Source organism: Lissotriton helveticus, chromosome 10, assembly GCF_964261635.1.
Source record: "Lissotriton helveticus chromosome 10, aLisHel1.1, whole genome shotgun sequence".
In the NCBI taxonomy this organism is placed as follows: domain Eukaryota; kingdom Metazoa; phylum Chordata; class Amphibia; order Caudata; family Salamandridae; genus Lissotriton; species Lissotriton helveticus.
In genome coordinates, this window is record NC_136071.1 from 841,055,687 (window position 1) to 841,082,197 (window position 26,511).

The following is a 26,511-nucleotide window of genomic DNA, read 5'->3' on the forward strand; positions in this document are numbered from 1 at the left end:
CGAGCCAGCTCCGGGACCCGGAGGCGCGCTGGGTCACGGGTCGAACTCCTGCGGTGAAGGACTGTGGCGGGAGGAGCCTGGGCCGGAGGGCGATCGAAGCGCTGTGGATCCCCCGCCGTGGGAGAGCTCGCTCTGCACGGCTGGCTCTGCCTCTGAGACACCTGGATCTCATACCGGATGCCGAACAACGCTCTGCCTTTCACATTGCGGACATACTGAGGTCCGTTGGGGACGTGGTGGTGTTCCTCGGGCTGTCGGCTCTTAAGTCTCCCCTGCGGGTGTGCTGGAGGGTCGGCATCTCCAAGAGTGCCTGACTTGTGCTGAACTTTGCCTCCCTCTTGGGCCTGATATTCGAGATCCTCCGGCTTGTTGCTGGATAGCGGGGCCGCCACTACGACCTACCATCCCCAGAAGGAGACGCTGGAACACCACTGCTGTCTGCGCATTGCCACCCTTCATCGCCGAAGCACCCAGGGGGAGCGTGAACGGGGCTGAGCGTTTGCACCTATCTCATTAGACAACTGCAGACTCGCCGCGGGGCCCCCCTGCCTGAAGACGGCTACATTACGCCTCGCCTGTGCTGCCATTGCATACGCACCGCCTTTGCCCCCGCTCACTGGACTTCTGGACCTAGAGTGCTGACACGACACGCGGTGGGCTGGTGCTGTGCCCCGCTGCCACCATGGTGCGGACAGAAAATCGCCAAACGAAGCTCAGTTTTGATGGCGCCAAAAAGGGCGCGAAATCACTCCCGCCGGATCCTGGGCCCAGCACCGCGGCTCCGAAGGCCATCGAGTCCCCTGCTAAGGACATTGACATGCACAGCCTGTTTCAAGAGATGCGGCAGGGATTTGCCACTGTTGTCGACAAGGTCGACGGCGTCACTGCCCGATTGGACGCCCTGGTTCATAAGGTAGACCGCCATGAGGAGAGGCTGACGGCTGCGGAGCAACGCATTTCTGACAACTCGGATGCCGCCTCGACTCATACAACACAACTGGCTAGGATGGACAACCTGCTCCGGGTAATAGCGGCTAAAAACGAGGACTTGGAAGCACGTAGCCGACGGAACAACATAACGTCGTCAATGTACCGGAGTCCACGGATACGGGTAGGATGGAGCTGTATATCGAGAAACTGCTCAAAGGCTCGATCGGAGAGGTTGCCTTCTCTCCTCAATTCATCGTGGAAAGAGCACACCGTTCCTTAGCGCCGGTACCCAATCCCGGATTGCCGCCGAGGCCGATTATTGCCAAACTATTGAACTATCGAGACCGTGACACTGCGTTGAGGGCTGCCCGAACCCAACGGACTTTACAATACAATGGCGTCACTTTCTCCATCTACCCGGATTTTACGCCACTGGTGCAGGAGGAAAGGCGTAAATTTCTCCCGGTGAAGAAAAAGCTGCGGGACGCCCAAATCGATTATGCACTCCTCTACCCAGCAAAACTGCGGATAACACACCAAGGCACGCAACGTTTTTTCACCAATCCACAGAAAGCAGAGGATTTTTTGAAATCACTCCGGAGAGCGCGCAGGGAAGATCGCCACGCCGCAGAGGAACGAGAGGACGGACGCATTTCTCCTGCGCCGAGCGGTCACTGACTACTAACGTCAACTACATAGAATGCATCTCCTGCATTGTTTGAATTTTCGCTGTCACTCGGAGTGCGGACGCTGGGCTGACTGCACATCGTGGACCTACGCGGACTCAACGCACCTGTGGTAACGTACCCGAGGACCACTCTCCTCGCCATAGTCTCCATCGAGGGCGGTACAGACCTGGAGCTATGGGCCGAGAAGTGGCTGTGCGAACTCTGTTATACCCCTACAGGGCATTCCCCTTAAGACTGCTGATGGTTTTGTTGGTGTTACGGAAGTTGGGGAGGGGGGAGGGATGCTGGGTGGGGCACAATGGCTTCTGGCATGATTGGGATGCTGGGGTGGGAGGGGGGGGTTGTTCTATGAAGAGGCAAAGACTACTAATATTGGTGCAATTAGTGCTGGGGGTGTTGGCGGGTGGGCGAGAGGAGGGATGTTGGGAGAGGAACAATGGCTGTTGGCGTGGTTGGGATGCCGTAGTGGGAGGGGGGCTGGGATGCTGGATGAAGAGGCAGTTATCGCTTGGACTGCAGTTGCAGAATATATACTGGTACGTGAGCCTGTGTGGATGGGATGGGTCAGGCCTGGACTCGCTGCCCAAGTTGACATTGCTGCTGATATTGTTGATTTGTCTATTGCTCCTCTAAATGCAAACGCTGAATTAACATGTCTATCATGGAATATCCGGGGCTTGAATAATGCTAAAAAATGTCGTAATGTCATTGCCTACCTGGATAGACATCATGTCCAGGTTGCCATGCTGCAGGAAACCCATCTGCCGCTACGAGATAGGACCCCCTTTGCAAGCAGATGGGCTGGGGACCGCATTTTTTCCTCATACTCAAATTATGCGAGGGGAGTTGCTATCCTAATAGCACGCACTGTACCGTTTCAGAAAGTTGGGGAACTAGTTGATGGTGAGGGGCGCTATGCCTTACTGTGGGGTAGAATTGGCCGAGACACATACACGTTTGTGGTGGGGTACGCACCGAATGTGGATACACCTGCTTTTTTCACCACACTGTGGGGCAAGATATTAGCTGCAGGCTCGCGTCATATAATTTGGGGTGGTGATTTCAACCTGGCATTGTTTCCTCCATTGGACAGGGCAGACGGGGTTTGCTCCTATAAACCCAGAGCGCGTGAGGCGGTGGAGGGTATGATTGAGGAGGGAGAGTTGATGGATGCCTGGAGACATTTACACCCATGTAGGAAGGAGGGCACACACTTTACCTCACACACGGGAACGTGGGCGCGACTGGACTATTTCCTGATCACCAAGGGGTTAGCCACTGAGTTGGAAGAGGTGGAACATCTGCCGAGGACATACTCTGATCACAGTCCCATTCTGCTTAGATTTCACACCCCTGGGTGGCATGGCCAGAGGCCCCATTGGAGATTATGCCCTGACATATTGCTGGATACTCTGTTTCGCGCTGAGCTGGGGGAGGAGATAGCCGCCTTTTTTCCCAGAAATAAGGACTCGGTAGACTCGGTGGAACACATCTGGGAGGCCTTCAAGGTAACTGTCAGGGGTTATTGCATCTCCAAAAGCTATGGGGTTTTGCGCGACATCCTCCGTACCCTTACCAAACTTGAAAAGAAGCTGAAAGCTCTGGAAGTCCGCATGGTAGAAGACACTAGTCCCGCCTTATGTGCGGCTTTCAGGGAAACATTATCACAGTATGAGGAGGAGGCTACCAGGGAATCTAAGTTCCGGGGGAAACATTGGATAGCCTGTAGATACTGTGAGGGAGATCGTCCTGGGAGGGTCCTTGCCACACTTACGCGAACTCCACGAGATCGCAATGTCGTCTTCGAAATTGCGGACGCCAACGGCGATGTACTCAGAAATGCGGACGAGGTTCTCGGTGCATTCACAACACACTACCGCTCGCTTTACACTACCAGTGCAGGGTCGGACACTTCCTATTCTGACTATTTAGCGGACGTCGCGTTGTGTTGGCTCAGTGATGGGGATAGGGCATTCCTGGGAGCACCTTTCGAACTCTATGAGATCCGAGATGCCATCATGTCCCTCCAGAATGGTAAAGCACCGGGCCTCGATGGCATTCCCGCCGAGTTCTACAAGACTTACATTGACATAATGGCACCTGTCCTTCGCGAGGTTTATATAGAATCCTTCAACGATGGCGTCCTTCCGTGCTCCATGCGGGAGGTGGTAATCACGTCTCTCCTGAAGCCTGACAAGGACCCAACTTCCTGCAATTCTTACCATCCACTTTCTCTCCTCAACTGCGATGTTAAAATACTAGCTAAGGTTCTGGCTACTAGACTATCTCTACTGATGACTCGCATTGTACTACCCAACCAATCGGGATTTGTCGCAGGCCGTTCCACGTCGCATAACCTCCGTACCCTTTTTTCTCTCCTCTGCACTGTTCATCCAGACATACCGATCGCGGCCGTCTTTCTAGATGCTACCAAAGCTTTCGATTCCGTCGAATGGCCATACTTATTTGCCGTTCTGACAGCTATGGGTTTCCCGCCCATATTTATATCATGGGTCCGTCTACTCTATACTCGACCTACGGCGCGAGTTTTGGTCAACTCTCGACTCTCACAACCAATTGATATTACTAGAGGCACACGTCAGGGCTGTCCACTCTCACCCTTATTGTTTGCTATAGCTGTGGAGCCTCTCGCCTGTCGCATACGTCAGCTACATCGCGACGGGGCGATTCAGTGCCTACAGAGGCAAATAGACGTGTCCTTTTATGCGGACGATATCACGTTATATGTTAAACACCCCGAGACACACCTCAATCCCTTACTCAGGGAGTTTCTAGTGTTTGGGGGACAATCGGGAGTGCATATTAATTGGTCTAAATCGCAAATTTTTCCCTTAACGGATGCGATGGATGAATTCCCCCTTGATTATCCGTTGGAGTGGTGCCGGGCGGATCTCCGATACTTGGGGGTTCGCGTCTCCCGTGATAGGGAGGAGACTCTACGATCCAATTATGGGGTCGCAATTACCAAACTGACTGCATCTGTGGACAGATGGCTCACCTTACCGCTTTCCATGGCTGGGAGAGCATTCCTCATCAAAATGGTTATCCTCCCCAAATTTCTTTATTTCTTTCTTAACATTCCTTATTTCCCGGGCGCTTTTTTCTTCCGGACTCTAAAAGGGGAGCTACGCAGACTGTTTTGGGGTGGCAAGAACCCGCGGCTCAAGTGGTCTACGCTCACCCTCCCCTATGACAAAGGTGGTTTTGATGTCCCCGACTTCGAGGAGTACTATTTATGCGCACAAGCGCAATTCGCCTACCACTGGATGGCTCCCACGCCATTCATGCCCCATATAGCGGTGGAGGACTGGATCGTACACCCCATACCGCTGAATGGTCTGCTCCACTGTCCAGAAGCATCCATCACCACTCCAAATACCTCGGTATCATGCACTATGGATGCATGGCGCCGTATCGCTAAGAGATTGGCTTGCCTCCTGCCATATTCACCGAGGCTGCCACTTGCCTATCACCCTGACCTCACCTTACTAAGGGAACAGGGATTCCGCAACCTCTGTGCGAAGGTTCGTGTCTCGAACTGGGGTGATTTGTTCTCAAATGGCAAGTTCAAATCAGCGGAACTTTTCTTTGCGGCGCACAACTATACCCCTCGAACTTTTCTACTACATCCGTTTACGTGCGGGAATGAGAGACGTTCTTCCTAATTTCCCTGATGAACCGGATACACTACCCCCACTACGTTTCCTGTTATGCTCTCAGGACGGGACTCACCTGGTTTCTGGCCTTTACCGTCAGCTCAGGACCACGGCCTTGAGGCTGGAATCCAATGCTCGGGCGCACTGGGCCACTGAACTTGCATTAGACATCACTGATGACCAATGGCTCTATTGCTGTGCGCTCACCTCCCGTATATCTGCCAGTAGCAGATTGAAAATTATACATTACAAATACCTACAGCGACTGTACTAGACGCCGGTGCGAAAACATAGATTTGGCTTAGCAGATAACGATCGATGTCTGCGATGCCGAGCAGAACACGTGGACTTTTTACACTTAGCATGGGAGTGCCCCCAAGTGGCACAATATTGGCAACAGGTGACGGCTGCTCTTGCGGAAATGACGAACGCAGCTGTGCCCGTTGACCCCTTGGTGACGCTCCTTGGATATACTCAACTGATTCCTAGCTCTTCCCGGAGATTTGTAGACACTGCGCTCCTATTGGCTAATAGACGCGTGGCTTGTCGATGGGGTCGGGGCAGGGCACCTAAATTCAAGAACTGGTTAGAGGACTTGACCTACTGTCAGGACCAACATACTACATTTGCTGAATTGCTACCCATCTCCAGTCGACCCAGGGACATATGGGGCCCGCTAGTGTCCTATCTGCTAGCACACACTGATGATGCGGACACGTCGGAGGGCGGCCCGGTTGCTCTCTAAGGATCTTCCTTGCGTACCTGACAGGGGCAATTAGTTCTGATCCTATCCCCACCTACAGATGTGTCCTGCACCCATCACGACATATTGTTTCAGAGGCGCAGGGCTAGTGTCCTTAACTCCTTCTTCCGCACGATGCCTGCTGTTGGGGTCCCCCCCATTCGGAGATTGCTGTTTCCCTCACCTGGATGGACCTAACTGCTGTCCATCGCACCTGCCGCATACACATACCTTTTCCCTACCTCGCCACAATGCACAACACCACACACGCAGAGGTCAGTGAACATGCGGGCTCCCTAATGGTTGAACGGGGCTGCGAATGCGGCGACTTGCATGACCATCCCTACCTAAGCTGCCTTACCGACCAGACACCTCTCTCTTTTTTTTTCCTTTTTTTCCTGAAGCAGAATGAATTGCCTCTTGGTTTTTTGAAGTTGGGGAGTTCTGTTTGATGTTATGATACTATATGTAACTCGAAAACACTGTTCTGCTGCTGCTCTTCCTTCAGGTGCTCCACAATACCAAAGGTGTACAATCTGCCACCGGGCCTCCGGGATGCCGGTTAAAAGGCTGTGTTATGATGGTTACGTCATGCTGCCGGCCTCCGGGTTGTGGATACGCAAAGCTGTGTACTTCTTTTCAAATGATGCAATGAAGCAGTGTTGAACTCAAAAAATAAAAATAAAATAAAAAATAAATAATCGTTGGACATTAGAGAGAACCTTTTGGGGAGAGGGGCCTCCTGTTGATTTATGCTTTTGACCATAGTGTCATACGTTCTAGTTGTGTTTGCCTCCCGCGGGCATGTATGGACCTTCTGTCTTTGTATATTGATTCCCAGTATTATTGTGTCTACTCTTGACTGAATGTACTCCCATCTAACTGACATCGGGGTCATAACTACCGATGCAGAACTACAAACCTTCAACAGTAGGGGGGGAACTGTTGGGGGGTGTTAGGGATCTATCGGATTTTGTGCCAGCATAATCGGCGGTTCAGCTCACATTTATACCCCTAAATGCCTTTGAAGTCGTTGTGTTCAGGGGGCTCTGAGCCCAGTCCAAAACAGACCTGGGTGTCTTCCTGCCAGTGCACACCCTCTTCCTTTGATAGTGAGGATCTGCGCCCCAGACGCTCAGCAGGTAGCAGAAACACAACCCTCTTCACATCCAGGTGTCATGGGGATGAGCCTTGCCTTTACACTGTGTTAAGTTGACATGAGCTTATTAGAAGTTTAAACGACATTTTTTCCTTTCTGTAGGCTTTTTGCACACGGCACACATTATTATAAATGTTTAGAGTTAAGCAAAGTGTTTGCTTCACACAAGAATATTATGTTTTTCTATACTAGCAGCCTTGCTTAGTAAGCTTTGTCTGAACAGTGAGTGCCGAGGCCTTCAAGGTTATTTCAACACAGCGGTTGTTGTTCGGACTGATCAGCGCACGTTCTAGACATAACATATATGCAGCTGCGGTCACCTCTGATTTTGGCGCGTTTAATAATGCACTGCGTAGGCATGGTCACACACACTTGGAGAACATTAGCATGTAGAGAGCTGGCGCAGAAACTGATGTGATCCATTTCTGCTAGGACCAGAGGTATGGGGCCGCCCTTGTAATCCCAAGAGACCTTCTGTAGATCTAAAATAACCTACTAGCATGGGAGGATGAGATATAATTGTATTCTAACCTTTAGCATTGTAACATGCTTTCTCCCTTTCTATTTTATGGAATAGTAACTAAGCTGATAATCTTGTTGCTTATAATATGTTTGCTTGTATTAGCGAAGATACTGCACATGAGAACACGGCATTAGAAATAAATATTTCAAACTTGCTTGTGTCTCCTTTTACTCCCTGTTTTGGACTGGTATGCGAGTATAACGAAAGAGTGTTCATGTGTTCCACATTGCCTGAGGCATTCTAAGTTCCATGTTCTGGGTTGTCTAATCATTGAGGTTATGGGAGTACCAATGAGACACTGATTGCTAGTCTGGTAGGGGATTTTGGCTACTAAGGTGAGTTTTGGTACACCCTAATTCACTGAGGTTCCAAGTCTCTATGCACAGTTCTGTGTAGGAGCACAATCCCCGCTACATGGCGAACAATGCTGGTGGTCTTATTACATGACGCTTGAGTAGTACTTCATTCAGTCCTTAGCCCCTTCGCTATTGTTTCCGGTTAACAGTGGTGTTGGACAAACCTACCTATAGTTACATAGGTCTTTTCAAGCTTGAATCTTTCAAAACGATTTCCTTTTGAATTACTACCCAGTTGTGCTACATTGTTTTACATTGTACCTTTTCTTCCCTGTGTCGCTATGGCTGACATTGACATACCACAGCATAGTCGCATTGCGGTGCGCAACCATTTGCAAGCTCATAATGTCGGCTTGGAGGGCATGGCAGTTATTTTTGTAGTGAGTGCCGAGGTGGCATAACCTTTTGAAATTTACTACTCATGGGTGACGTTTCCCGCAGTGGATGCGGCTACTCAGGTGTTTCACACTTCTACTCACACACTCATGCCCGGGGAATATGTTCCATATAGGACAGAGGAGGTTCCGATTTCTGCATGGCAGCACCGTGTTTGGTTTAATGGCGCCCTTCCCCATAGTTTAACCGCGGCTCGATTAGGTCCTTTGTCCATCCCAGGCGCTTCTTGGCCTGTGTTTGCTGGATTCACCCCGCATCCTTGTGCGTGGACTGTCCCCATTGCTGAATTGAGGCCCCTATATTACACTGCGATCCGTGTTATCAGGGCTCTGGTTCAATATATCACCCGCAGTTTTCCGGGCAGGGCCCCTGGATTTGCGGCCCTTCCAGCTGGACCGAGCGGAATGAAGCTTAGTCCCGTGATGGCCAATGCAGTAATGGGCAAGCGTCTCCAAGATAAGGATGATATGCCTTTTTGGAGGCAGTTTTTCCTAATTCGAGTCCCGTTGAAAAACACAGGATTTTTACAATTAGTTTGCCCAAGGACTTGGTACTGGAAGCCGGTGACTGGGAGTCATCGGGTAGGATTTTTGCAGCAGTGTACACGAGGTACTTAGGCACTCCGTCAGTGGCTGTCCTTCCGACTGTCATTACGAGTGTTCAGGACGAACACGGACCTGAGGCTGCTGGTGAATTGGGAATGAGACTCGTTGGCACATTTGACGTCGTTTCCGATCTCGTCCTTTCTAATGTAAAGGGAGATGCAGTGAACTTTCAGGTGGCTAATGCCTTGCGCGATGTCCGCGATGCCGACAAACCCCGACAGTTACCGAGAATTATTACGGCGGCTTATAAAACCATTGGCCGAAATAGTTTAGGTGTCGAGCCCTTTTCTGCTAAAGATAAAAAACAAACTCCGGGTGCGAAGTCTGAAACAAACGTTCAGACCACAGCTCCAAAGAAAAATTGGAACGGAAATAAAAAACAGGGGAAACAGAAACAGGATTCCCGTCCCCCATAACCAGTGCCTGCGTCTACTGAGCGCATTTATGAGTTGGGCGACCGCACTACAATTAAGTTGCCTGTTCGGTTTCAGGTTCCTGATCAACGCTCTCCTCGTTCTTTACTGGACACACTGGCCTCTTCGTCCGGTGGTGGAAGCAGCGGAAGAGGTAGGGGTGGCCAGCAGAGTCGCGACCAGCCCAGCCGAAAGACGGTAAAAGCAAGCAGGACGATTCTTCACAGAAAAGACCCCAGTTTCAGAAAAAGAAAGTTGCCGCTTTAACAGCGAGATATGCCACAGGTAGTGAGAACGCAGCTTCGGAATCAGACATGGGTGCTGACGTGTTGGACAGCGTGGCGGAGATTACCATAGTGTGAGAGGCCCTGTGTCCACTACTGAAGGCGACCGACAAATTGGTGTTGTTGAGACAGCTGATACGAGAGTAGCTCCTCCTGATAGGCTGTTTGAAATTGTCCTTTTAATTGAAGGTGACATACAACGTACCATAAAAGGGGTATTTTGGGAAAATGTTACAACTACCTATAACATTTTGTTAGCGGAGGCTGACTGGCCCCCACCTTTTGTTCTCACGGCTCCGAGAGGGGAGGAGGTAATCCTCCCTAGTTTCGCGCACACAGTGTCTAAGGAACATGCGCTGAATTTTGCAGAAGAGTGGGCTAAGGCCCTTGCGCCGGCTCTGTACCGTACGCACTGTGGTTGGGATAAATTTTACCTGCACCACGAGATTCCCTTACGGTCTATGCCACAGCCTCAACCTCAATATCCTATCCAGCGTGAAGCTAAGGATTCCGTTCCGGAAATCCTTGAACAATTGGAATATCAAGGAGTGATTGGACCCAGATGCGTGTTCGTATGTGGATTACATCTATCTCACAGACGACGAAATTTGGGCGCATCTGTGTCGCGTTGACCGCATAATTTGTAACTTTGTAACTTTGCGGACTTCAGTTACAAATTCAACTTTGCAAAGTCTCACATTGCAGAGTACACAGTGTTGTTCCTGGGCTACAAGCTCAACAATGAAGGTCTAGGATTGGCTCCTCACTTCTTGGAGAAATGTGCACAGCTGCGCGGTCCTATGACACTGAAAAAATTACAGTCCTTGCTGGGATTTTTTAATTACAGGCGTACCTATATTCCTGAATATGCCCAGCGTATCAAGCTTTTGTATGATTTGATACAACCTACTTTTACCAAATCATGCTGGCTGCCTGAACATTCAGCCATTTTGCAATCTTTGCAGGCTGATCTTCTAAAATCTAAATTCTTACTGACTCGTGATAACCACACCAACCTGGTGATAAGAATCATCCCTGGGGCGGTGGGTTTCACTTACCTTACTTTTAACGAAGGTGACACAGTACCTATCGCTTAAAAGTCACACTTGTACACTTCGGCTGGAATGCGGTTTTCCACTGTGGAAAAAGTTTTGACAGCAGTGCAAATGGCGATTCTTAAGGAACGTGCACTGTCGCAGAGAAAACGCATGTTGGTAGTTACACCGTATCCTGTGCTAGAGGCAGTGACGAAAGCCAGTGTACCAAATTCTAAAGCTTTGCACTCACGGTGGATGCAATGGTCTGCGTCATTGACGTCTCCGGATGTCCCGTTTATTTTTGATACCTCCTTACAGTCACATGAGTTTTTACAGTATGAGTTTGTTCATCCTGCGCCATTGACTATGCGGCCTTTGGAGGATTTCCATTGTATCATTTACACTGATGGTTCAGCGCAAGTTGCGCATGGGTCTAAACACGCATACGTCTCAGCTTGTGCCATTGTGGTAGGTACCATGGTGAATGATGAATTCAAGTCCGATGTCGTGCATACACAGACATTAGGGGACTGTACCGCACAATTGGCAGAGCTCCGTGCTCTGATGCTTGCATTGGAGTACGCTGATCCTGGTGTGACGACTCTTATTGTTAGTGATTCTTACTACTGTGTCCAGTCTTACAATGAAAACCTGTTCTTTTGGGTTCAGAATGATTTTCATGTTTCCAAGGGTAGCACGATAAAACATAAAATTATCTGGGTTCGAGTGGCTGAGCTTAAAGAATAGTTGCCACTCGTGTATGTAATTCAAACTCTCGGTCATCAGCCCGTGTGAGTTCACGCTGTTGGTAATGGTTTGGCCGATGAGGCCGCAAAAACAGCAGTTTCTACATATTTGGTTGCAGCAATTACACATTCCAAAAGTAAGATTGATGATGACATCTTGGCATCTGTAGCCGCTACTGAGGAGGGAAGTAATTATCCTAAGGGATTCCGTTCGAAGTTTTCATGTCACTTTAGTCCTGATAAAGTTCCTTATTTGAAAATACCGGACTTTGGTGAAAGACTGATTCCCAGCGCGGACCGCAGGTCCACACTGATTACAGCTGCTCACGAGGGTGTTGCATCTGCGTATTCAGGCATTTCGGCTACTGTATCTCAGTTACAACAGCAGATTAAGCCTTCAACTGCTACGTGTCCGCCCCAGACACAGTTGTACATTTCTAACAAACCACTTGGTTGTGTTTATTTGGATCACTGCGGTCCTTTTTCCTCTGATACTGCGTATAAGTACATCTCATCTGCAGTATATTCTTGCACACACTTTGTATGGGTGTGGCCACACCGCAGCGCTGATTCGCGAACTGTCATACGAGACTTGCGTGTCTTTGTAGGGATTTTTGCCTGTGGCACCTTCCATTCGGATCAGGGTCCTGCTTTCGCCTCTAAGGCGTATAAGGATGCCATGACTTCATTGGGGGTCCAACTCAAGTTTTCGACTCCATACAGACCTGAGGGTAATAGTGTTGTGGAACGAATGAACCGAGATTTAAAGCGGTCTTTGACAGCTAGTTATAGACACTGATTCAGAAAAGGGGGTGGTGATGAACAGAGGGCCTGAATTAAGCAGACCACTCTTACCCAGTCCAAAGATCAGGGCTTGATCCATCACCGTTTTTTAGCTCACTGCACCATCCCAGCTCAGAACTTGGCTATATGTAAATTAGTCTGTTCCTGTCCCAGTGCATGATGGGAACAGGGCAAACCAAACTACCAAGCCAATTCTTATACTGGGAAGGAAACAAGCTTCCGGGGACCGGTTTCTGCCTTTTCTGAATCGTTAGAGTTATAGACACTGGCAGGAGCTGGCTGGCCCACCTAAATAGCGTGCAACGTGCACTTAATAGTCTCCCTAGAAGGTCTCCATACAAAATGCTCTTTGGTATCAAAATGTTCGTCCCGGACCTTGACGGGCTAGACCAGGTGGCGGTTGCTGCCCCCTTTCACGTAGATGAACATTGTCATGTTTTACAGAATCTACAAGAGACAAGAGACAGTCTTGCAAAGGAACACGTGCCCTCCACATCTGATGCTGCGTTGCAGATTCCGGTAGTTGGCTGGCTACCCCAAGTTGGAGAACTGGTTCGAGAGAAGATCGAAAACAAGAAAGAATTTGGTCCCTCATATCGAGCTCCAGTTCCAGTGCTTGGCGTGAAGGGCACAAGAAGAGTCATTTTACCACCACTTCCAGGTTGTAAAGAACAAAGGTACATCTCCATTGACAATGTCAAACTACACAGAGTGGCCGATTCTTCTTAGCATGACTCCTGCGGTCTCATGTCCATCAATTTTGAGAAATTCTGTTTTGGCCCCGGCTCCTAACCCCAGGCCTGACGTTGCCTTCGAGATGCCTGCAGTTTCAAGTCCTTTGTTAAGTTCTCCATCTGATGCTCACCTTGCTGAGACTGAGTATACTTACCCCACTGACTTATCGATGCCTTATTTGCAAACCTGTTTGACTGCAGAGTCCAGATTTTCATTTGACACTGACTCTCACACATCGAAGACCCCTCCAAAAAACTCAGTTTTTGCATCATGGTTTAAAAAACATTTTTTGATTCCTCCTCGGACCTACATTTGGTTGGTGCTTTTTTCGATTTACATATTCATGTCTATTGGATTTGTGGTGTACTTTTTCCGCTTTGTCAACGGACACTATGTTGAAGAGAGAACATGTATTCAACATATTAATGGAACATTGGCTCCCCATTCCTCATCACACAGATTGAAGAGGGACCTGCTTGGCCCGTCTTAGATGGGATTGTGTGGGATGCTATTAGATTTCAAATTTGAGGACCCACAGAGGTTATTAAAGTCCCAAATGTCCTAAGGGTTTCTATGGGGGATGTGATTAAACACAATATATGTTCTGATGATGGGATGTTCAGGCTGTGGAAGCTTTGTTTTCTGATTTGAAATATTATTCTGCCTATGATGCTGAAGATTTGTATCTAGATTCCGCAAATTATGGTGATTTGTTTTGTTATTCACACTTTGGCAATCACTACTTGCATAAGGCCTACACCAGGAGGAATATGGTTAATTATACACAATGGGAACATTGTCCCGCTCCTGTACAAGGCAGTTCCACATCTCTTTTAAAGAGGTTCACTTACTTTACTGATATTAATCAGTCAAATCCCAATGCATTTTATTTTAAAATGACCATAAAATCCACTTCCAAAGTTAGACTTAACCACACAAAATTGTTGTATTCAAAATTCTTTTTAGACCAATTGGCTGTTGGGGGCTACGAGCTGTGGAAAGATACGGTTGATCTTAAATCTGTTTGGCGTTCTAAAGATTGGCAAGTTCAAGGCACAGAGGCATGCCTCATCCCGAACCATATGTTGTTTCTGAACTCTACGATTTCACAAACGACTTGCTTTGGATTGGATACTACAAAAAAATTAAATGCTCCTTCTTTTCCTGAAGTAGAAGAATATTCCGCTTGGAATATTAATACCGAGTTTTCTATCAGAGAATTACAGAGACTGTTACTGGATTCTACCTTTAACATATCCACTTTGGATCCTAAGGGTTGGTTGCTGTGGCACAAAAGTGCTGATTCTTGCCAGCTTCGTTTTCTGGGTTTAGCTTCAGGCTACACACAGGTCAGGGTGGATTCCAATTTTGAAAGTGGCCATTCTGTGACTACCTATTCTGTAGGCAAATTATGTCAGAGTTGGCTCAAACATTCCACTTTGGCGTCAGTTAAGCTGCATTTATCTCAATTGACTGACGATGTTGATCTGAATGATTTTGTGAAGGGCCCGGCTTCCAGCAGATCTATAAGATGGATATTTGCTATTTACAACGAAGTCTAGAAACTGTCCCAAATCCATTTAGCTTGGTCTCTACCATTTACCTATAGGTGCCTAAAGGAGGAAAAGAGGTTTACTTGAATGGTGAAGATTGCCCTACAACACCAGATCACTCATTAATGTGTAGGAATATCCAATTACATGGCTCTTGTAACCAGAACGAGACAAATTTAGCCTGTATTTTGAAAGGTACACCAGCACCTGCTATCATACCCACATTCACATTACTGGCAAACAGGAGTTATTTACTTTTAAATAATGAAGATTGTTGTGGGATGGTAGTCAGTGCGGGTGTAGTTTGTTGTAAATATTTAATGTTTCCTCCTCCGCATGGGAAGCTTGATGTTTCCATCTGGCGGACGATTCCGACCTTGAAAGCAGAGTTCAACAAGATGAGTCGTATAAGAGCTCTATTGTCCCAGAAAGAAGTCGCCCTCACATCTGCTCGTGAAACATTTGTCCTTCACGTGGCAAACACCCGCACAGAAGTACATTCTTTATTAAATACGGATTTGCCCTTGCATTTCGGTGAGTTAATTCACACTATCTTTAATGCATCCTCCACCACAGGCCTGGCTCACTTTTTTAGGTCGAAGCACGACCTGCTTCAATGCGTAAGCATTGATAGCAGAGTCTGCTTCGACATCTATTGCTACCCGTTTCTGGGAATGTGGACAGGAAAGGGTGCACGAGCGCAGAGTAGCTCAGTTTTCACCTCGTGAGCGCGCACGGCACCGTGCCCCTCTCCTGTCCACATTCCCTTGCGCAAACACTCTACACTCACGCATGCGCACATACACAGGCATACACAGGCACACACACACTGCATACACACACGCACACGCCCACGCGCGCACACACACACACAGACACACACACACAGACACACGCACAGACACACTCGAACACACGCGCGACCCCCACCCCACCCCACCCCACCCCACCCCACCCCACCACTTACCGGGCTCTTTCGGCGTGTTCAGTGTGTCATCTACGGCAGCGCTGGTACCAGGGGGCAGGACTTCACTTCCGGGGCTCCCTCCAGCACCTGGGAGCCCCGGGATGCGGAGAGGCCATCAGTCGGCCGGCTCCACTTCTTCCTCGGCGGCAGCGGCTGTGGCGGCGGGCGGGACTTCCTGCCGGATTGCAGGCCCCGCCCCCGTCTCAGGCAAAAGTGCCTGACTTCCGTTTTTTTTTCTTCAGCAAGTCACAGATTCGCGTCAGCCCGGCCCTGGGAGAGCATGGGCTCTCTGCCACCTCCGAGATCACTGCCACCGGGCTCCCCGCGGGCGCGGCGTCGGTCTCCGGTTCCTGCTGCTGCTCCATGTCCCCTGCTGCAGAGGCCTGTGCAGGACGCTCCGAGCCTGCTGCTCCCGTCCCGCGGCACCCGCTCTCGCGAGATCCGGCAGCCCCTGAGGTATTAATTATGTTGGTTTAGTGAAAGCGGTGACTACAACTCCTAAAATGTAGTCGATATCAGTTGGAATCCCACAAGTACAAAAGCGGTGTCGTGACCGAATAGAGCAAGCTGGCATCAGAGGTGAAGACCCCACCCCAGCGATGCATGTTTATTTCTGTATTTCATAAAGTGACACACATACTCTGCTGTCAGTTGCCTTGCACCTGCAAGGTATGATTCATAACCTTGGCTTTAAAGTACGATTTTGCCATAAGAGAAGAAATGAGCTCTACAGACATGTTTTGCAGTCTTGTTTTAGTGCGAACATATCCCGAGGGGCATCGGGAGTACTGTATAAACAAAGGCGATAGGTTCGCTGGTCTGTCCCTGGCTGAGCAGTTGAACACAAACGTCTCCAGGCCTCCAAGCACCCCTAAATCACCGATTGCCTAGCTGCCTCACCGCGATGATTGTTTTATTGGTGTCAGCAGGGGTGAGGCGGTGAAGGGAGGGGGTAATGGGGAAGTGATAAACACTGCCCACGGTAGTTATGAAAAAATAAAAACACGCCCGGGGAAATCGGACAGAAACGAGCACACAAGGACTTAGCCACGCTGGAGCAAGGCGACACGGGCTTAATGCACACAGCTCCATGCGCCCCTCAGAATGCGCGCCCCCCCCCCTCTCCCCAGGGGACCGGCTCGTCTATGCTTAAGGCCGGCCGTGGCTCCACGTCACGTGTATGAATCTCCATATATATGCAACTATACAATACCTTCACTCTTGCTATGCGGTGTGATTTTCAAATTTCACACTATTGCTAGCACCAGGCAAAGTAATATCTTTGAGATATGATGGGCACCATTTTACCTTTCTCCCCTAGTTGAACCCAAGAAACTACGGGTGTAACATTTGTCCGTTAGCTCCTGTTGTGCCCACTCTTTCTCTTTTTTCTTTCAATACTTGATTTCGGTCAGTGACCATAAAAGCAGCCTAAAATTGGAAACACATTGTGTTAACAGATGAATAAATACATCTTAAAAACTGGAGTTCCCTGCATGTATTTCTCCTAGGCGTGAACTTTATCAGATCACCACATTGTAACTATGCACCACAAAGCGAAGAGCGTGATTGCTTACATAGACCGCTGAGATGTAAATTATTGTATAGCTCTTATGGGGCGAATGAAAAATGTTTATGATGACCATGTCCAGGGCTACTTGTGAAGCGTTGCAATAAAAATAAGTTTAAAAAAAACTGGAATTCCCAAGAGGCAGTACCACAGTATTAAAGGCTTTTTTTTTTGTTTGAGAAAATCTGTATTTAAAAAAGTCAGTTCCACACTTTTTTATTTAAGTATTAATTATTAAAAAAAATTAAAAGCCGTTGCTATTTGTAATATCAATACATCTAAGTCACGTAAATACAAAACATGTTGCATTACAAATGCTATAGTCGTCACATGTGCGAAAGTTATAACTATTGGCATTGAAAATGACAAAGCTATTAATTTAGCTATTTTCAAAATCAACACATAAATAAAAAAATTGTCATTTACAAGACCAATAGCTCAAACTTTCATAATGCGAGACCTATTGCATTGCAAATGCTTGTTAGTTGTTAGCAGTGGCCTTGTGACTTCTTTTCAAATTATATTTGGTGTGTTCCCGGCATTCTTTCATTCATTTTTTTCCAGCCTGTTTGGTGGATTTCCCTTAATGCTGGCTCTGGTTGCAGGTGTACTTCTGATTTGTTTTTCAAAATGGACGCACGTCCTGTGTTACGAGAAGATCTGTCACGACTGTTGCTGCTCCGCAACCGAATGCTTGAATATTATGGAGCGCTGCCTCTTGCTACCTTGAGTGCGGCTTATGGATTATCGTTTCGATTTTCCTTCTTTACATGCATCCAGCCTGTCTTTCATTGCCTGAGTTGCGATTTCGACTGGGGCCTGGATTTGTGTCTCTGCAATACGGTGTCTCCCAATGCGGATTATGATCAGCTTATGAGCCTCTTAGTTGCTCATGAATTGCTTTGTTGTGGCAAAGGGATTATGGCCTTTGCAGCGATGCATGGAGTCCTGGGACGTTGGAATGTTTTCGCAGCGGCGCGAGATTTCTTGGCATGCAGCTTTATTGAAGAAACACCGAGTTGCCCTCTGATGGTGCTAGAGGCTCCGGTAATTGAGGAACATGTATGTTCTTTCTCTTTGCTGAATTGGATGGCTGAACTGTTTTCAGATGAGGAGAGTGACTTCCTATTGGAGGCTGTTGCTACATATTTTGAATATACATTATTGGAGTGAGATGTGTTATCGCTTCTCTCTCTCGCTCTCTCTCACATGACCGAGGTCACATGTTGGACATCGGATATATTTTTTTTTTAAATAGTTTTCCTCGATTTCACTTTTTTCCACCCAGCCCTATTGGCTTCCGTAGTTCAGTTGCTAAAATGGACAATTTATGGAATTTGGTCCCATTTTTTCACTGTGGCAATTTTGACTTTGTTCTGACTATCGTTCTTGAACTCTGCTTTCCAAAATTGGCCCTTTTTCTTATCCGTGCTCGGATCAAGGGAGGGTGACATGGGGATGAACCTTGCCTTTACACTTTAAGTTGACATGAGCTTATTAGAAGTTTAAACACCATTTTTTCCTTTCTGCAGCCTTTTTGCACACGGCACACATTATTATAAATGTTTAGAGTTAAGCAAAGTGTTTTGCTTCACACAAGAATAATGTTTTTCTATACTAGCAGCCTTGTTTGGTAAGCTTTGTCTGAACAGTGAGTTGCCGAGGCCTTCAAGGTTATTTCAACACAGTAGTTGTTGTTCGGACTAATCCGCGCACGTTCTAGACATAACATATATGCAGCTGTGGCCACCTCTGATTTTGGCGCGTTTAATAATGCACTGCGTAGGCATGGTGACATACACTTGTAGAACATTCACATGCAGAGAGCTGGTGCAGAAACTGATGTGATCCATTTCTGCTAGGACCAGAGGTATGGGGCCGTCCTTGTAATCGCAAGAGACCTTCTGGACATATAAAATAACCTACTAGCATGGAAGGGTGAGATATAGGTGTATTCTAACCTGTTTCCATTTAGCATTGTAACATGCTTTCTCCCTTTGTATTTTATGGAATAGTAACTATGCTGATAATCTTGTTGCTTATAATATGTTTGCTTGTATTAGCTAAGATACTGCGCATGAGAACACAGCATTAGAAATAAATATTTCAAACTTGCTTGTGTCTCCTTTTACTCCCTGTTTTGGACTGGTATGAGAGTATAATGAAAGAGTGTTCATGTGTTTAACATTGCCTGAGGTATTCGAAGTTCCATGTTCTGGGTTGTCTAATCATTGGGGTTATGGAAGTACCAATGAGACACTAATTGCTGGTCTGGTAGGGGATTTTGGCTACTAAGGTCAGTTTTGGTGCACCCTAATTCACTGAGGTTCCATGTCTCTATGCACAGTTCTGTGTATGAGCAGAATCCCTGCTACAAGGGGGCTACTCCTTCCCCCACATCAAATGCAGGCCAGTCTGTTTCTGTCTCACCTACTCCTCCCTGGTGTCAGGACACTTCCCAGACCCTGTCACATCCAAACCCAGACAGGCAATACACAACCAGGCAGAGGCACACAGGATGGCTTAAGACAAGAAATAAGCCACTTCTAAAAGCGTGGTTTTTAAACACACAAATAAAAAATTATCTCTTCAAAAAGATGTGTTATTAAATTCTGAGTTCAGGCACACTAAACTCCGTCTCTTCATCTTATGCCTATGGGAAGATATGCTGAAAACATGGGACGCAGCATTCTCCATTGTGTCCTATGGGCAAGATGGCCTTGCAACAGTGCAAAACGAATTTGGCAGTATTTCACTGTCAGGACATGGTACACACCTCAGTACATGTCCTACTTTTCACATACACTGCCCACTGCCCAGGGGGGGTACCTTGGGCCTACTATAGGGGTGTCAGATGCGCATAAAAAAGGAAGTGTATGGCCTGGCAAGTGAGTGCACGCGTCAGGACAACAAGGGAGTTAACAAACTGCGTGCAGGCACTGCAGTGGCAGGCCTGAAATCTCTTTTTAGGGCTACTTGTGTGGGTGGCACAATTAGTGCTGCAGGCCCACTAGTAGCATTTGCATTACCAGCCCTGGCACACATAGTGCACTTTACTAGGGACTTTTACTAGTAAGGCAAACATACCAATAATGGACAACCAATTACCATAACACTTTATACAGGGAGCACTTGCACTTTGACACTGATCAGCAGTGGCAAATTGCCCAAAGCATCTAAGTCAGCAACATAATGTCAGAAAAAGGTTGAGGAGGAAGGCAAAAAGTTTAAGGAACTTTAGCCAAAAAAGGGCCAAGTCCAACAGCGCCCATTTCATAGATTTTATGCAAAGTGGCTTTCTGCTTCAATCTAGCGGCCTCCAATGCAAGCGGACAGTAGTCTTGCCGTTTCATGCTAAGAGTGTGTGTAACTAATTCGTCGTCCGAGTTTGCCACCGTGTCCTTTAGTCCCCCTAGCTTTTGTTCTAGGGCCTCCAACCTTGCCCTCGTCTCTTTCTTGTGACCTGCCATTAATGAAAGTGCTTGGCCTTTATTGATTGTACCAAAAGCCCCCCACAGGATCTGTTGGGAATCTATTGTATTTGTGTTTTCTGTGAAGTCATTATCTGCCCCTTTTAAAATTTCCATTTTGACATGTGGTATCTTCAAACACCACAGATTTATCGTTAGGGTAATGCGTCTATTTGCCTGTGGACAGGAGAGTGGTCAGAAATGTCACCACCAAGCTCCTGGCTTCTATAAAGTTAGATAGAAAGCCAACACTAGTGTGGAGATGGTCTATTCTAGACAGGCTACGATGGGCACCTGAATGAAATGTAAAGTGACACAGAAGGGGATTAAAGCGTCGCCATAGATCGACTAGGCTAAAGGCCGAGTGGAAATCCTTCAGTTGTGAGGTGTCGTGTGGTTCGCATCTAGGCGTTCGTCGGTCAACCTGACCATCCACCATCAAGTTAAAATCACCTCCCATCACCAGGATGCCCATAGGGAGGTTAAGCAGGAACTTACCCAGGCTGGCTAGTGTCGTTTTTAGGTCTCACGTGCCGATGCGCTTGCGCATTCGAGCTGGCGAGAGATATAGGGGCTTATACAGAGTTTAACCAAAGTGGCGATTTGATGCAGTGCACGTGCGCTTTTAGGTCAATGCGCAAGCGCAATGAGTTAAAATGCGCGTGCACAGCATCAAATCGCCAGCCATCTGTCCCCCAGCTTGGTGCCGCCAGCAACTCTTCCCGCTCCGCTCCGCCCCCTGCTGCATCAAAGCCTCCCTCTGACTCAGCCTCCCTCCCATAGGGATCTCAAGCTTCCCCCAGCGTGCGCTCAGCCTCAGGCCGGCATTTCTCCTCCCCTAATTATTCACTGCACGGCCAACCGGCTCCCCGTGCTTCTCCTCACCCTTACTCTCCCCTATTCTTCCCTTCTTGTTTTGTTTTTAGCAAACTGTCCAGATATTTTTAGAGGAAAACCTGCTTTCTTTACAAGAATGAATGTTTAAAAGAAGCAAAACATTTTGCTGCACGTGTATATGTACATATAAATATTGTAAATATGCTCTTTTGTACGAAGATATATATGTATTTATAATGTTTTTACCTATATTGCCCTGCAAGAGATGCAAGCAGTTTCACAATTATGATAAACTGGGGTAAAGTAAGAGACGAAAGCCGTTCACAGCCAAATGGTAGCCGTGAACACCAGGCAAGAACCGTCAGTTAATTATACACCTATGTAACCTGCCCTGCTTCCAAACCAGACTAACCCGCTGCGATGTTTTGCTGGTGAGATGCTCAACAAAAGTTTTTTCCCAGCTCTCCAAAATCCGCTTCTTGGTGCACGCATACAATCCACACATTGGTTATGCATGCCTCTGTTCCGATGCCATCACACTGCTGTGTCAACATGGACCAACAAACAAAGCCTCCGCATAGATGACAGAGTAGGGATACCGGTGGTAATACTCGGTGTGCTCATACTTACGCTGGGTTTGGCACATAGTATGGCTGCAGTAAGAGGACACCCTGTCCACGCTTTCACCGGCTTCCCCAGCGTGTGCAGTGCGTGCTGGCCTCACTTCTCCTCCCCCCTAATTGCTTTTTTTCACGGCCGCCAGGCCGTGAGCTACATCAAAGGGTTCGGCTCCCCGCCCCCTGCTTCACGGACGCTTCTTAGGCCACCAGCCTTCCCAATATATTTATTTTGCATGGCTCTGTCTTGTTCACTACGTTTCCTTGCGTGCATGGATGGTCCAGCAGACACAACTTTCTGTGGTGGTTGGTGTCCAGTTTGTGCTTACATTTGACCTTAGTGATGCAATATGAAAAAATCCTGCTTATTTGTTTGCAAGGCAGACACGCATGCTCCTACGCGTTCTTAAAGATGCTACAAAAACACAGTCCCTTTTTAAAAAAAGTGTCTACTGTGCTATATTTTACTTTGTACATCTTGCTAGTTCACCCCTTAAACACCAATTTTCATCACTTAACTCCTGTTCAAAACACTCTTCTTCGACGGTACAGCTTAATTTTACTGATTCAGTCTCTTCTGCAAATTGGCCCTTCTCCCAGATTACGTAACATGTTGATGTGTTCTGGGATGTTTCCTAAGGAAGCTGGAACAACGCGTCCAACGTCTCTAAATTAATACTAAACATTCCCCATAACAAAAAGAGAGACCTGTTGGCTTTGCCAAAGCTTAACTGCGCCATGGGTCCATCTTGGCCTTCCACTGGGAGAAATGACCCATGCCTGGTTTTCGGTTACGTTCCCGATGTGCTCATGTCCTCAGATCCGTGCCTGGACCCGAGCGATGAGTCACGGATTCTTGTAATCTGGTTTCTTTTCGTGTACAGCTCTAACTGGAAAAGATGGCGAGGCTTATTCTGATGACAAGTTCATACTAAGTGGCTCATTTGTTAAAGTCGTTTTGTGTCATTATTATTCGAAAGGACGCTTCCTGGGTTCACCAGGCAGCTCGTGGGGTAGTTAAACCTTTTATGTGAGTTAAATACGCTACGCTATAAGGATGGGCATTGATAACTAACTATATGCTTAGAGCCCGCAGGGTTTACTCTTTCAGATAGGTTACACTTTCAGACCTAACACTTAGTGAGTTTGAAGTGCTGAGGTTATGCTACAGTTATTTATATCCAGCTTTATTTCAAACTTTTCTCTTTATGCAGAATTAATTGTGCGATCATTTTTCTTTTCCTATACATTTTCGATTCCCTATCCAGCAGCACCTACTGTGGTGTTTGAGAGCATACAGAAACCTAGAAGCGCTCGCCATACGGTGGCATCCAGTGTGAAAGCCCCGGATCTGCATTTGGGCTGTCCAGGAAAGGGCTCAGTTCAGGTACTTGATACTCGCCGTGTGACCCTGCACAGATCACATTCTGTCAGTGTGGCGCCCTCGCTCACCTGTTCATTAGCATTGGTCATGAGTCTGTTTCTGCAGCATGCTTGTGGCTCGGGGTGCCTCTCACTGCAACAAGCTTAATTTCCGCGGGATCTGCCCGAACGCTTAACATTCTTTAAACTATTTTTCTTGAAACATTGTTAACACGTTTGTCTTGCTTCCTTTTCTATTTTATGGACATTATAAATGACTAGTTAAGAATATAACTATACTACGTATCCTGCCTTTGAAATAGCCTTGCAAGAGCCCACTCGTTTATAGTTCCTGCAGGCATACGCAGCACACTTCCCCCACTTCAAATAAAGCCAAACTTTAGCACGAATGTGATCCCGGCCTCCGGCGCGCCTATTGACATAAATTAACAAGTTGCTTTCACGAAGCTTCACAGGAACCAGACCACCTATGCCATGTGAACAGCAGGCAGCCACAACACATCTCCCCCACTACTCCTTTCCTCCAGGCCATGTTTTGGGGCCATTTAGTGTTCGCATAGGTACAATCAAAGACCTGGCAGCTCCAGCCCTTCACTGGGGCTACAAACCTATTGCAACCTCTGTAGAGCCGTTCTAGGTCTGCATATTCATTTGTATTTGGATACTCTGCAGCGTTGTTGCAACTATTTCTTTTTTTCTTTTTCATGGGCACACACATTGAGTAAATAGTTTCAACGTGGGGTGTGCGAAATCTCTGTAATTTGCGCTTGCATAATTACGCAAAGTTATGAGGAAAAAGTGAAATAGAAAACTGCTACAGGTGTCACATTTGCGAAAGTTATAACTATTGGCATTGTAAATGACAAAGCTATTAATTTAGCTATTTTGAAAACCAACACATAAATAAACAAATTGTCATTTACAAGACCAATAGCTCAAACTTTCCTAATGCGAGACCTATTGCATTGCAAATGCTTGTTTAAATTGCAGTGGGACATAAATCAATAGCATGTTGAGAAGCCTCTCTTCCCATGTCCCAGCCATTGTGGTAAATCTATCCTGGGTGTCGACCCAAGTGTTTGATATGTATGGGCATTGTTTACGAATTAGGATACCAGTCCCTCTCGAACCGGAAGTGAAGCCTGTGTGAACAGCCAATTGGTATCCCCATCTATCTAAGGCAGAGGTCTTCAAACTTTTGGATGCCGAGACCCCCCTGTCAACAGTTTGGGGCATAAGGGACCCCCTCCTGACACAAATTTCTAACCTGTAGGCAGGGCAACTAGAATTATGAGGCAGGTGAAGACAAGGCTTGACTAAATAGTGTGGGAAGAAAATGTAAGTGATGTTATGTGATGCCGCGTATTTTGGGATAGCATTGCTTCATTATTTTGACATTTTTTACACACAGTAACACTGAGGAAAGATTTCACCCTATCAGTACCCGTTTCTAACCAAAATACAGCAATTAACATCAGAAAGATTTCTAATCAACCTTTGAGAAGGGCCTTCCACTCCGCAGGAATACCTGCTGCCAGATTAGAAGCTCACTTGGCCCTGGGCAGGAGAAGCAGGGGTCCCTAAAAACCTGGCAGTTTTGTGCAGAGTTAAGCAGTTTACCCATGCAGCTTTCCTCCCACCCCCTCCCTTCCATTCCTCTCTCCTCTCCTAACCCCGGATCCCTCTCTCACTTTGCAGGCCATTTTCTTTCACCCCTTTTTACAACATCTGAACTCTCTCCATTCAACCTCTCACTTCACCTTTAATCACCTCTTGCCATTTTTTCTTTTCACTGCCCTCATCTCGAACAGTCTCTCACCTTTATCTCATGGCCTCTCTGGTCCCGTCACCTCCCGTGCCCCTCAGCACTTCTCATTCACGTCATCTCTCCGTTCAAATTTTTGTCTATTTGTATCTTACACCTCTCCAGTCCCCCATTCAACTTTCACATCTCCCCTTTGTTCTAACAGAAGCACTCACCTTTGGCTCACACTTACTTCTTGCGTGTCCACGCTTCTCTTTGGCAATTCACATTTGCCCCAGTATTGGAACTTTCATAGATTCCCATGCTTTGTATCATTCCCCGTCGTCGGAATGGGAGCCTTGTTAGTATCACAACCATAGGGAACAAAGAGAAAAAATAGGCCTAGGCCTCATCTCATTTGTATCCTATCATCCTCTTTGTGTAAAAGAGACCAAACTCTTGTCAGGACCAATCAGAGCAGCCTCACCCCCTAGAACCTTCCTGAGAGAGCTCAGAGCCTCAGATTTTTCTACCGCACGTTGTGCTAGGGAGTCTCCACTGAACTCTGCTCAGTTTTCTCAATCTTATTGGTTATTTCTTCAATTTTTCTACTGAAATCAAGACATGTCTGACAAGGAAAAGGCCTTATTCAGGTCCTGTGTGTGAGAGGTTGGCCTGATATATGATGCTTACTAGTTCTAGTGATCACCTTGTATCAGTCCAAACAACCCTTATGGTGATTGGTTGTAAGTCAACCTTATAGACCAGCTATCCTAATGGTAGCATGGACAAAGCAGTCTTAGGCTAAACTCTTTTGGCATGTGAAGCCAGCTGTTTTACCACAATATAACCCCTTGAATACCAAGTGAAAGGACACCACACAGGTTGTTATGAAAATAAACAGTATATTTATTAATACCAACACCTCTGAACTCTTTATGAGGTCAGAGGGCTAAGCACATGACAATCTCTTACGAAAAATACTACAAGTCGCACAAAATTACAATGGTGCCCTAGGGGCACGACAAACCATATACTAAGTAAGTGGAATGTGAAAGTCGATAAAAGGAATGGAGCTGTCCAGAGGCTGTAGGATCGATGGGACCATGCTATACTAACTTCAGGTAAGTAATAGGAGGTCCACGGAACGCGGTTGCAGAGTGTGAACTCACACGCGAGATGCCTAACAACGTCTATGGACAGTACAGTTCAAGTTAAAGCAGAGTACGGACAATCCTGACTAGGTAGGACTAAAACGACTGTGGAACTGGACA

At 47.2% G+C, this 26,511-nt stretch overlaps 1 protein-coding gene across 2 annotated transcripts in view; it reads left to right on the top strand.

The window, feature by feature from the left end:
• Nucleotides 1–26,511, top strand: part of PALS2 (protein associated with LIN7 2, MAGUK p55 family member) — an 811,509-nt gene that overhangs the window by 624,212 nt on the left and 160,786 nt on the right. The gene's annotated exons all lie outside the window — the stretch shown is intronic.